This window comes from Molossus molossus, unplaced genomic scaffold (assembly GCF_014108415.1).
Source record: "Molossus molossus isolate mMolMol1 unplaced genomic scaffold, mMolMol1.p scaffold_m16_p_7, whole genome shotgun sequence".
Lineage (NCBI taxonomy): Eukaryota > Metazoa > Chordata > Mammalia > Chiroptera > Molossidae > Molossus > Molossus molossus.
Genome location: NW_023425401.1, coordinates 48196807 through 48209509, shown reverse-complemented (window position 1 = coordinate 48209509; position 12703 = coordinate 48196807). Strand labels below are relative to the sequence as shown.

At 36.5% G+C, this 12703-nt stretch overlaps 1 pseudogene; it reads right to left on the bottom strand.

The window, feature by feature from the left end:
* Nucleotides 1-2427: 2427 nt before the first annotated feature.
* On the bottom strand, nt 2428-3054 carry LOC118619625 (annotated as a pseudogene).
* Between the last annotated feature and the right edge of the window lie 9649 nt (nt 3055-12703).

Here is a 12703-nt window from a genome sequence, read left to right as displayed (position 1 = left end):
ACTCAGCCCTGCTCTAAGTTACATTTGTTAATTAATTTAACATGCTCTTATTTATTGAACACATGCTATGTGTCAAGCGCTCTTGTAAGCATCGAGAATGCAACAGTGAATGATACAGTGAATGATCGAGAATGCAACAGTGAATGATCAACTACATCAATTTTATATTTAAAAAAATATAAAAACAAACATTTTAGATGTGAAAAAAGGGCATAAGTTGAGCCTGGGGTATTGGCTCTATGGTCAGGGAAGACATCTTCTCTCTCTTCTTGAAGGTCTTACTCGGATAGAGACAGGAAATACCCAGAGAAAGAGCCATGCTCTGTGGGTAATAAAGGACATGCAGTGGTGTATGCTTGAAGAATGAGAGCAATAAGGAAGCCTGCGAGACTGGAGGAGAGTGTGGAGAATAGTGGGAGATGCAGTTCGGAGGTGGACAGGAGCCAGATCACATGTGCAAAGCTTTCTATGCCATGATTAGGCGTTTCCACTTATTCTGAACGTAGGATTCTGTGCTTACTGAGCGCAGTGGAAACCCCTCAGCCTGGACCACAGCCAGCCATCTTTGCAGAAGGGACTTACAGCTGCTGCCCATAGGCAGAGAATGTGACCTGTGGCCAAGCCAGAGTCTATGAGACACACAGTGTAATCCTTCCTCAGGGAATGGGAGGGAATATTTATGAATAATAACATAACTTACCACAATAACTGTCTGTTACTTTGAGGGTCCTCTGGGCCCTCCAAATAAATTTTATATAGTTGATATAACAAAATTTAAATCATACTATTTAAAATACATTTTTCCAATTTTGAAAAAAAAGAATTGTTTCAGCTATTTCATCGAAACAGATTCACCAGTTAAACGGGTCAAACTCTCTATTTACTTAAAGCCCCAGAAAAAGTGTACTGGGTTATTGATTACTTCTAAAGCTCTTCACACATGGAGTCATGTTGCCTTCAAAATAGAGTTGCATGAATTTAAGTTCCCATCAGCCACATGAAAATAGAAGTGTCCCTGGAGCATAATTAGGTTGTTTTCTGCCTCATGTGTTTTGGTTTGTTCACATAGCAGGATAGGGGCACTTATCTCCTGCGCTGGCTTCCAAGAGAAGCTAGAATTTGAACACAAGTCTGTCTAGTTCTTAAGATGGCCTTTTTCATGCCCTCTCCACTAACAGTGTATATGTGGGGCAAAAAGATATAAAACTCTTGTCTTGAAAACTACCCAGATATTCATGTTGTATCTTGACTGTTTTAATTATGCATTACAGGGTTGCAACTAAGACACACGAAGATCCCTACAGGAAGATCAATCAGTAACAGTAATCAATAAGCAGCAGATTCTATGAAAATTTTATTTGTAAATTATACCTCAATAAAACTGAAAAGCAAAAAAGATTCTTTGGAATGAGAAAACACATGGTGATGCCATGTATGAAACCAACATTGTACTCAGACAGGCAGACACCCCAAACAAAGAGGTATAAATTTACAGTTGACCTGCCACTCAAAGGTAACTCTGGTTTGCATCTGGGTGATTGGTGTCAAGGACCTATCTATTATACATATTACTATTGATCCTTTGTTTTTTTAAGCCATGTTTTCCTTTTAATTGACTACTTAATTCACATTTCCTTCTTGGATGATACTTTGGTAACATGTAAGTCCCTACCTCCCAGGAATGTTGCATATGAACAGACTGAGACAGAGCCAGTGTGAACACAGGTCCCAATCCAGGGCTTTGGGAATAACAAGAACAGCAAAACCCACCCTTTTCTTCACTTAGAAAGGGATTGTGAATCAGAAGGTCCGAGGATCCACTCTCTAAAAACAAAACCTGGGGCTCAATGTAAAAGTGGAAACCATAATGTGTCAGAAATGAAGCATAGTCCCTCCTCATATACTGAAGGTCAAGATAGTTTATGAGAAGCAAGTATCTGAATATGTGGCTTCGTGTATTAGGAATGACCCCGTTTGAGCATTTTTTAAAAAAATTTTCTTTATTGATTTTTAGAGAGAGAAGAAGTGAGAGGGAGAGAGATAGAAACATCGATGAGAGAGAACATGAATTGGCTGCTTCTGCATGCCCCCCACTGGGGACTGGGCCCACAACCTGGGCATGTGTCCTGACCAGGAACCGAACTGGAGACCTCCTGGTGCATGGGTCAATGCTCAAGCACTAAACCACACTGGCTGGGCCCATTCCAGCATTTTTAAAGGAAGATGTTGTTGTTTCTATTTCATGTCCCAAACTGATATAAAATCTAATAAAAGGGAGATTCTGAATCAGAATAAATCAGCTCACTCACAAGAGACACTCTTAGAAAATGATTATTGGTTGTTGAGAATGTTCAGAACATTATTTCAAAGTGGCAAAATTCGAGTAATCTGAGAATTTAAACGTGGCAGCTATAGTCACTGATAGAATTATGTCAGACACACATACATATAACCCCCCTTTTTCTCCCCAGTGTATATGTCAAGGGGCCAAGACCCCTGATTATCAAAATAAGTTACTTTGTATACTACAGTACACAGAACAATAGAAGGAAGCACTTGCTTGAGAGTGACAGACAGGCTCCTGTCACTCTGAGGTGGAGGCCTGGGACCCAGTGCTGTAGTGTGGCCTTCATTAGCTTGACTCCCCCCTTCTTTGGTTGCAGTGGCCTCAGAGGAGCTGTCTCTTCTAAACGTTCTGCTGGCTTCTTCTCTTCCAGCTCCTCCTCCTCATGTCTTGGGGACAGAGGTCCGGTACTTCTGCATGCATTGCTCCATGGCCCAGAACTGGGCTACACAGTCTGATCCCTTGACATCCTCCCTGCTAGAGTGCAAGCAGAAAGAGGCCGACTTGAATTGTTCCCCACAGGGGCCATTGGCCATCCCCCCAAGGCACGGGCAGTTTCAGGTAATATCTCCAGTTGGCAGGATCAATCCATGCTCCTTCTATGGATCACTGGGATTGTCAGCCACCAGCTCTGCATTGCCTGGAGCTTCGTGGTCTTCTTTAGTTGAAAGTACGATTCGATTCTTCCCTTCCTGCCAGCAGTAGGCCATGGCTGCAGCCTAGCACTGAGACTTTGCAGTGGTATCTGCAGCCATTTCTATTAATTCTTGAGAGCAAGGCCAAGAAGTCTAACTCATCTAGCCTAAGGCAACAGTTATATATACAGAGAAAAAAAGCATGCAAATGTATAAATCATGAGACTTTTATACTCATATATTTTTAAAATCCACTAATGTTCAGCTTTAGAATGACATAATATATAGTACAAACTCATAGGTATATTTTGCTGCTATTAAAATTACATTGCTGATGTTACGTGTAAAATGCTTATGCTTGTGAGATCTTTCTCTCTTTCGCTCTCTCATGGCAAGAAACCAAAATAGTACTAAGAGTGATTTAAATTATTCTTGCTACTTTTTACTCTATAGTGTAAGCACACACCCACATTTAATACAGGAAAAAATAGGGGCCATAGGATTTGGCAGGTAGAATGTGCTATGTTTGATCTTAGACAGACAAGATTCAATTGAGGTAAAAAAAATAAATTAAATAAGATATATTAGATTAGCAGGTAGTTTGTGATTTTCCAACTGTTCCCTCTCAGCCTTGGGAGTATCTAAGCAGAAAACATAATATATACAAATGCAAAATGTCCATAAAGTGTTTAAAAGAGAAAATATGAATTCTCATCTACATGAAAAATAGCATTTTCCCCCTTCACATTGCCAACATTTTTTGTGTGCAACTCAGAATGAGAGTCTTTTTGACTCCATATTAATCCATTTCATAATATTATACCTTCAATTTATCATTCAAAAATGACACAAACTTTCTTAACTCTAGCTGGAATCTCTGAAAACACATCCTGTGTGGCTGTAGGTGCCATATGCTAAAGTTTAATTTAATGCTATTTATCACTTTGGTCCCTGACCCCTTTTGCTTCTAATTCTGTGTAGAATAAAGTGGAAGATTTATCTTTATTTACTTAATTGTAAACTCACAGATTGCGTCTGCTGTCCATGCCCAGCAGCAGTGTTGGTAGTCTGTGACCATAAGTGAGCGGAGGCACACCTCTGCATGTCTCTGCAATTACCCTCCCTGGACTTTCTCACTGTCAGCTTCATCTTCGTTAAGGTAAAGCCATCACTTCCCCCTTGCATTTTTGTGAGCTGGGTCCCTGTAAAAGGAACTGGTGTTTTTTTCTTTATGCTATCTTGGTGTATTATCTGAATGCAAAATAAATAAATAGCTTGTTGAGGTGTGTGTGTGTGTGTGTGTGTGTGTGTGTGTGTGTGTGAATGACCAAGTTTTGTATTTATAATAAAAATGTAATACATGCCTATGAAGAAAATGCAAAGAATGCAGCACAATATAAGAATATAAGGTAAAATTGAAAGTAACACATCATCACAGAAATGACATTAGCAGTTTGGCATATATCTTTCTAATAGTATCCTATTTACATAATAATATACTTTGTTCCAAAATGTGATTGGCCTACAGATTTGTTTCCTAGTTTGTTTTGTACACCTCATGTGCGTCTTTCCATGTTCACATTTACAGACCATTTCTCTCCCCCATACCTGAAATCAGTATATATGTAACTGTATATATATAGAGGTCAGTATCTCATTTGAAAACTATTGTTTTTTGTGTGACTGTATATCACTTTATTATTGTCACTTTAAAAAATATATATACTGCTTATTTCCTAAGATTTTCTTATGGTATTTTCAAAGCAAGTTCTTATTTTTTGCCTATTCTTATGAAAATTACCATTAAAAACCCTTATTTTAGTTTGAAAATAAAGATAAAAGGAAATGAGACATTGTGCTTCATATATGCTAGGGTTTACATTAGGAACTTCAAATGTTTGAATTATTTTTTATCTTCAAAACAACCCGATGAATAAAAGCCATTGGTGGTAAAATATTTATTACACACTTACCATGTCCTTGATGCCGCGTGAATTTTTCCAGCTATCATGCAAGTTAGATATATTGTTATCATTCTACAAAAGAGAAAAAAAAGTGTCTAAAGGTTAAAAAGTAAACACGATAAATAGTCATGTTAGGATTTGAATATGCTTTTTTTCTTTCCATTAAATTATTTAATGTCACTTATTCAAATGTTTATAATGAATAGTATTTGTTTTACACTGCTCCACAATTTATCTCTCTAAAAATAAAATGTAATAATCCTACTAAAAAATTTTCAATGGCTTCAAATTCTTTAAAGATTGTAGTTTTAAACACTCAATAATGTTTAAAGGCCATTCAAACCTCTTTTGTCTCCTGTTTCTCAATATAACCATCATCGTGCAGAACGAGTTTTCACCTACCAAATATGACATATCATTTCACGGCTTTGCATACGCTTTCTCACATACTACCCCACCTCACTTCTACAAATAATTTCACATTCCATTAAATTGCCACCACCTCTGGGAAGCCCTCCTAGACTTCCTCAGAGAGAATAATCACTTTCTACTGAAGCAATTTGGACATGCCTTCCCCATAGTACATACTGTAATATGACAAATCATAGTGCAAGTATGATTCCATTTTCACTAGAATAAACTTTTGGAAAGTAAGATTTGTGTTTGAGGTTTCTGTTTGTCTTTACCACAGTCTAGCCCTTTGGCTAAAAAACAATCAATGCTCAAGAAATGAGAGGTAAATCAATACCATGGAATACTTTAAGGTTACATACCAACGTTGAGCACAAGTACGAAATTACTGAATCTACAACGCAAATATTGATCAGCTTACATCTAAATCTTCATCTTTGTGGGAGTGTATTTTCATACCTTGTGAGTGATACTAATTATGATCTAAATTTTGTCACTTCTATGGCTTATTCTACTTCAGAGTTGATATGAAAAAGGTGAGAATATAGGATAGATGTCTCTTTTCACTATAGGATAATACAAAAAAGCCAAGAGATGCTGCCAGACCTAAGTATGGGCTTTGATCTAAATCTCATACAGTATATTGTTTTGTTGGGCAAAAGCAGACCAGAGGGAAAACTGCCCTGGCTTTAAAAGGCACCAGAAACTTCTGTAGCTTCATGATAGCTAAACCTTCTCCATTTATAATTTTCTAGTTCTCGTAAAGCAAACATTGGAAAGTCGGCTAGTGTCTCTTTTACTGGATTTTGCTGACATTTGAGTGGCTTTTGATTCATTTTTATAAGCATCCTCTTCTTATAATTTTAGAAACAGAGTCTTTTCAATGAGAGATACAAGAAATTAATTTCAACAATATCCTATAATTGGAAGTTGTTTCCCTCATATGAACAACTTTATTGGTTTAATGTATATTTATACTATCTCAAAATTCTTTTCCAATAAAATATTGATTTCTATAAACAGAAACTAAACCTTTTACTAAAAATAAGATTACATTTCCGTGAGAGATGTAATAGTGGGTAATTGCATTATGATGTTTAAGCTTCCTACCTTTTATTATTGAATGATTACTAGAAAACAACTGCTATATTTAAGCATAGCCTTTGTTTTAGTGATGAATTAAGTGAGGTAGATGCATACATGATGATAACAGTGGGAAGTCAGTTTGGAAAAGCAATCCTTTGAATACAGTCTAGCATGGATGGGAGTTATTTGTACAAAGATCTTCTATTCATCTGTCAATAGTCTAAAAAGACTAGCATTGGGAAGAACACCTTTCCCCTTTACCTGAGCATGCCTGCCTCTGTTAAACCCATGCTTAGCTTGTCCTCAAGGAAGAGGTAGTTGCTGGTCTGCCTGATCAGAGCTCAAGAATATTATAAACCCCAATAACCAGCACATGGAGTCACTGTAACTTAAAAGGTGGTTACTATTGTTTGGTTCTTTCTCTTCCACTTCCTCTTTGTAGGCAGCTGAGTGGATAGAAGCCTGCTGAGCCATCCAGTGCCCACTTTCTACCTCTGCATAGAAATGCTTCAGTTATTTTGTGATTACTTCCCTTGAGTCTTTATCAAAGTGCAAAAAGCTCTCAATGAGACCTTCTCTGGCCCATCCTATCACAAAGTGCATTCCCATCCCTCTGGCTCTCCCTATCATTTTTCCTGCTGTGTTCCCCTATGCCACTTGCGATCATCCAACATACTAAAAATCTAACTTGTTGATCATCTCTCTTCCCTCAACAGAATATAAAGTCCAAGAGGGTAGAGAGGTGCATCTTCAATCCTATTATCCTGTTACTTGACAAATCGCCCAATTTTTCTAGATTGAAATCTTAGCATCATGTCCCTTTGTCATAAACCATATCCAGTAGTATAACAAGGTTTGGGCATTATCCATCAGAATGGTTTTTCATGTTAATCTTATGTATTCCACAGTATTTCAGGCTTGGACTTTCATCTAGATATTGCAATGCCTTCTTAACTAGTTATATTAAGATTCATTTACTTGTGTCAGAATCTCAAATTCAACTAATTTACTCAAGAAAAGAGAAAATATATTGACTTATTGTATCAGTTATGTACTGTCACAATAATGCTTCATCAGAAACAACCATAAAATTGTGATGCAATATAATACTGAAATCTGTTTTGCTCTTGAGTCTGTGAGTTAGGGGAGCAGTTCTACTGATACGAACTGGGCCTGGATAATCTTGGCTGGGCCAGTTGGTGTGTCTGAGGTAGGCTGGCAGTTTGGCTAAGCTCCTCTTTACTCAGTCCGTCTCTCAACCTGCAGCAGGTTGCCCTGGGTTTCTTCTTATGGCAGCAGCAGGGTTTCAAGAGAATAAGTTGCCTTAGGCCTCTTGAGGTCCTGGCTCAGAAGTAGCACAGTCACTTCTGCCTCATTCCTCTGGTCAAAGTAAATCGCAAGACTATTTGAGTTTCAAGAGGTGGGGAAATTGACTTCATTTCTTAATGGAAGGAACTGATAATTCACATAGCAAAGGGCACAGGTAAAGGGAGAGGAAGAACTTGTGCTGTTTTTACACTCATACTACTATACTCACGTAAGCAATATTTAGGAATGGGATAGAGCTGTTTCAGAGATTAGATACGGGAATAGAAGTCTGTCAGGAATCAATCTCTCTCTTCCTCTCTTCAGCGCTAATATTCAGACAGCTGTTCCGCTAAGGCTGGTTCTGAGGTTGCAAGTGGTTTTGTGTTTACAATAAAAGTAAAATTTTTTAGCAATAGCTGAAAACAAACAAACAAAAACAGGAAAACCCCCTAATTTCTTCTACTAGGCATAAAAATCCATGTCTAGTCCTTGCACTGTAGTCAGGGATAAAGGATGCTTTAACCCAGCCAAGGTAGGTTGGGATGCTTGTTGCTCCCAGAATAAAAAAAAAGACAGAAAACGTGCTTTTACTAAAAGGAAGGAGAATGATGGGAAGGTAAAACTATCAAGACCCTGGACTTGGGCAATTTGTTCATTCATTGCTCTCCTATCATCTCTATCATAATACTTTTTTTTTTTTTTTGGTACGTGCTCCTAGCGAGAACCGAACCTGGGACTCTCTGGTCCTTAGGCCGATGCTCCAACCACTGAGCCAAACTAGCCAGGGCCATATGACATTCTTATACTACAGAGCATCACTGTAGTTTTTCCAAATGACAGATTTCAAGTTATTTCCCAGCTTAAATTCAGTGATCCTTCATCAACTGAAATTAACTATAAGCTTTTTGCATGACGCTATGTATAAAGCCTTCTCAACTTGTTACATAAATCTCTCTTCAGTCCTTTTGTCTGCCTCTTTTTCTTCCCTTTGGTTACCCAAAGATATTAGCCACACTGACCTATTGACCATGACAGAAATGTCCTATAAATTTCGCCAAAGTTTCAATTACATTTTCTTCATTACATGGCCCAAATCTATATCTCCAATGTTGTTTCTCACCAGGCTGTTTCAACACCTGGTAATTTATAATCAAGTCATACTATATTTCTGTCCCCAAACGTCTAATATCCTTTTACCATTCTGTACATTTGTTTATCCCCGCCTTAAATAGAATGTCTTTCCCTTTCTCCTTCTCCATTTGGTAAAATCCTAATTTTTCTTCAAATCCCAGGTCCAATATTCTCCTTTCCATGAATCTTGCCTTATCCATAAATTGTTCACTCATTGCTCTCCTATAATCCCCATCATACTACATTCTACGTGCTTATATTTGTTAAAATATCTTCTCCCTCTAGATTCTTTATTTGCTGATTTTTAACCCTCTGTGCTTAGCATTATGCCTCGACTATACTAGCTAACAATAATCCCTAATAATTATTTTGTTTATAATAATTAAAAATTCTCAATAACTTATTTGTTTAAGAGAGTAGAAATGGTAGTGGCTGAATTTAAAAAAAAAAAAAAAAAGGATACTTTGTAGGTATAAAAAAATTAGCAGCCCTGGCAGGTTTGGCTCAGCGGTTAGAGAATTGGCCTGTGGGCCACAGAGTCCCGGGTTTGGTTCCCACTAAGTGAACATACCTCGGTTGCAGTTTGTCCCTGGCCCCAGTTGGGGTCATGTGGGTGGCAGCCAGTCGATGTGTCTCTCTCACATCAATGTTTCTCTCTCTCTGTTTCCCCTTCTCTCCCTCCCGCTCCATCTAAAGATAAATGCAAAAATGTCCTCAGGTGAGGATTTTAAAAAATCTGCTAGTTTTCTTCAATAGAAAATTCACTATGTTTCAACCCTGAGCATTGAAATAAAGATGTGTATTTTAAAATATTCAGTCTTCTTCAAAAACCCTTGAAAACACATGAGTCTAGAAGTTCAAAACTAATTTACCAACTTTATCTTTAAAATTTTATTATTGTATTAGTTATAAATTATTCTCTCCTCTTGCACAAACACGGTGTCACTCTCTTTTGAAATTAAATATCTTATGTTTCCTCCTTGGTCTAATTCAAATGTATCCTCTTTCTAAGCCGAGATAGATGCATTTTTACTTTGTTCTGTAAAGCCATACATGCTAGTGATAAATGAGCAATGTCTGTGGTTACATTTGTTCTTATCTCTTTTGAAGCAGAAAATCTGGCAGTCTCTTATCTAAACTTAACAAGTGGAGATAAACCTTGATAAAAAAATGTTTCTGGACTGCCATCGCTTTTAGCAAGAATAAACTATTTAAACTAAAAGCAGCTGTTTGATTTTTTGAAAAATAAATTTAAAAGTAAAATTCCCTCTAAAGAATGGTTTATAATTCAATGTAACTTTCTATCAAATGCAAATTCAACTGTATTGCACATTTATCTTGTGTAAAGGTAAGACTATTTTATATAGTAAGCTCTTTTAGCTTTAGAACTGAGGTAGTTATTGAAATAATGTCCAGTCCATGCCTTTAACACGATGAAGGAAGCAGTGCTAATTTGTAGAGCAGGTTCTTAAGCTTAGAAACATCTATATTTTATTTTTATAAAAATTGGTAAATTCATATACTAGATTTCAACTTATGTCCCAGAAACTGGGAGTTTCTCCAGAAAGTTCTCAGAGTAGATCTTGGCTCCTAATGGAGAAAGGCAATTCAAGAGTGCAGTTCCTGTTCGCTTTCAGAAATGACTGCAGAAAGATAAAGAAATACATGGAAGAAGAGAAAAAGATAAATCCTAACAGTGAAGAAGTAAACAAATAAACAAATAGTTATACATTGTGAGGGAATAGAAGTATACATTTTAAAATTAAAAACTGTCACCCTAATCTGTCACCCATTTTGCCCCAAATAGCTCACTGCTCTGACTTCCTGGTAGAATTGCAGACACAAATGGGCTCTGCATTTTTAAATTTTTATTTAGTGCTTACACCTTGGGATGTGTTGGTACAATTTTCCCCCTGTACACATACTAGGCTGATATATAATAAAATATAATTTTTGTTCAAGTAGTTTTATTGACACAACTGTCAAATTTCTTTCCTTTTTTCTTCTTTTTCCTTCCTTCCTCCTCCTCCTCCTCCTCTTCTTCTTCTTCTTCTTATTCTTCTTCTTCCTCCCTCCCTCCCTCCCTCTTTATCACCCTCCCTCCTTTACTCTCATTCTTCCTTCTTCCTTTTTCCCTTTGCCTTCCAAGTTCTTGTAGTACATTCGAACTCTTTAACCTTTGGCTTGAAGACACACATGTTATTTTTAATTTCAAAGTTTACTTTGGAATTAGAGTTAAATTTAAAATGTAAGCATCCTGCCCTATGCATGTCAAAAACTAACTTCTATTTCTGCGGTTTTTGGGTAAATTCACCTGTCTTACTAACCAATTTCCTTCACAGTTGATATAATGATTGAAGATATCAATTTGCCTTGTCTTTGTTCTTAGAGAGACTACAATCTTTGAATAAGAGTTTGTGTCCGGTATTGTATTTTAGTTATGGTCCCACTTTGGATAGAATGGCAGTACACAATAAATAAATTTAAGTAATACTACTACTTTAAAATTATAAAATATTTCTCTTGGCACAACCTTTCATAGTTATGATTTTTTTCCAACCCCAAGTACTAGTGAAAACAGAGAGCTGTGCAGGGATAGGGCACTTTGATCCAGAAGGATTAGGTAGAGGTAACTGAAAGCTGACTATAAGGTAGTTCAAGTAAGCAAGAAAAAGTAAGTCAGAATCATTTCTTAAGAAGGAGTTCTTAAGATTTAATGTCACCAAGACAAAGATATTAAATTAATTGTCCTTGTTAAATTATGACATGCAAATGAATTTGGTGTTTCTCTATATTCAACTTCCATCTTTTTTTAAATTTAATCCTCACCTGAGGATATTTTTCTATTTATCTTCAGATAGAGTGGGAAGGAGAGAAAGGGATAAAGAGAGAAACATCAATGTGAGAGGCAACTGGTTGCCTCCTGCAGGACCCTGACCAGGGCAAGAGACGAACCACAACCGATGTACATGACCTTGACCAGAATCAAACCCACAAGTCTTTGGTTTTCAGGCCAACACTCTAATTGCTGAACCAAACCGGCCAAGGCTCCACCTCCATACTTTGAATAATCACACTCTTGGTAGGTATTAAATAATGTAAATTATGTCACAAAACAAAGACCTTGGTAGAGGAAACTTGCAAGTAAATTATAAGTAAATATAATTTCAGAAGTAGTTTTATCTAACCTAGTGGATTGTTCTACTTTCTCTTTGTCCTTAAAACCAGTTACATAGAATTAGTATACTTTGTGAGTGATATATTTGATTGCCTTCTTTGGCCTTAAGTTTCAGGAAATGAATAAGCATTATTCATCACTTAGTTTTGGTAATTAGTTTATCTAAGGTTTGACAATTCCTATACTGTGATCTTAAATTTATTTTTTAACTTTTATAATGTTTTTCAATTTTTCCTGTATACTTAACTTTATTCTTGCCAAAATATTATTGGAAGACAGTAGAGTATATACCTCATAAGTAAATTAAGATGAAAAGAAATTGATGTGTCGTGAAAAGGGAAATAAATAGTGTACTGTAATACATACTGATATTATTAACAGCATCGTAAATGTCAATCTCTGAAATTTCAGCCTTGATTTTAAGGAAGGAGAGAGTCTGTCTCAAAAGTTTAAAATTATAATTAGTATTAATTGTTCATTTTTATGTTAATAATTAATATTTGGCAAAAAGGAGAGTAGCTGTCTTTGTTAATATATTTATGATATAAAGACTTGTGTGGAGGAAGAAATCAGTGCTGCCTGTTGAGAGTTTAGTTTGTGGTGTGAATGTCACATAAATATTTAACAAAAGGAAACCCAAGGTCTC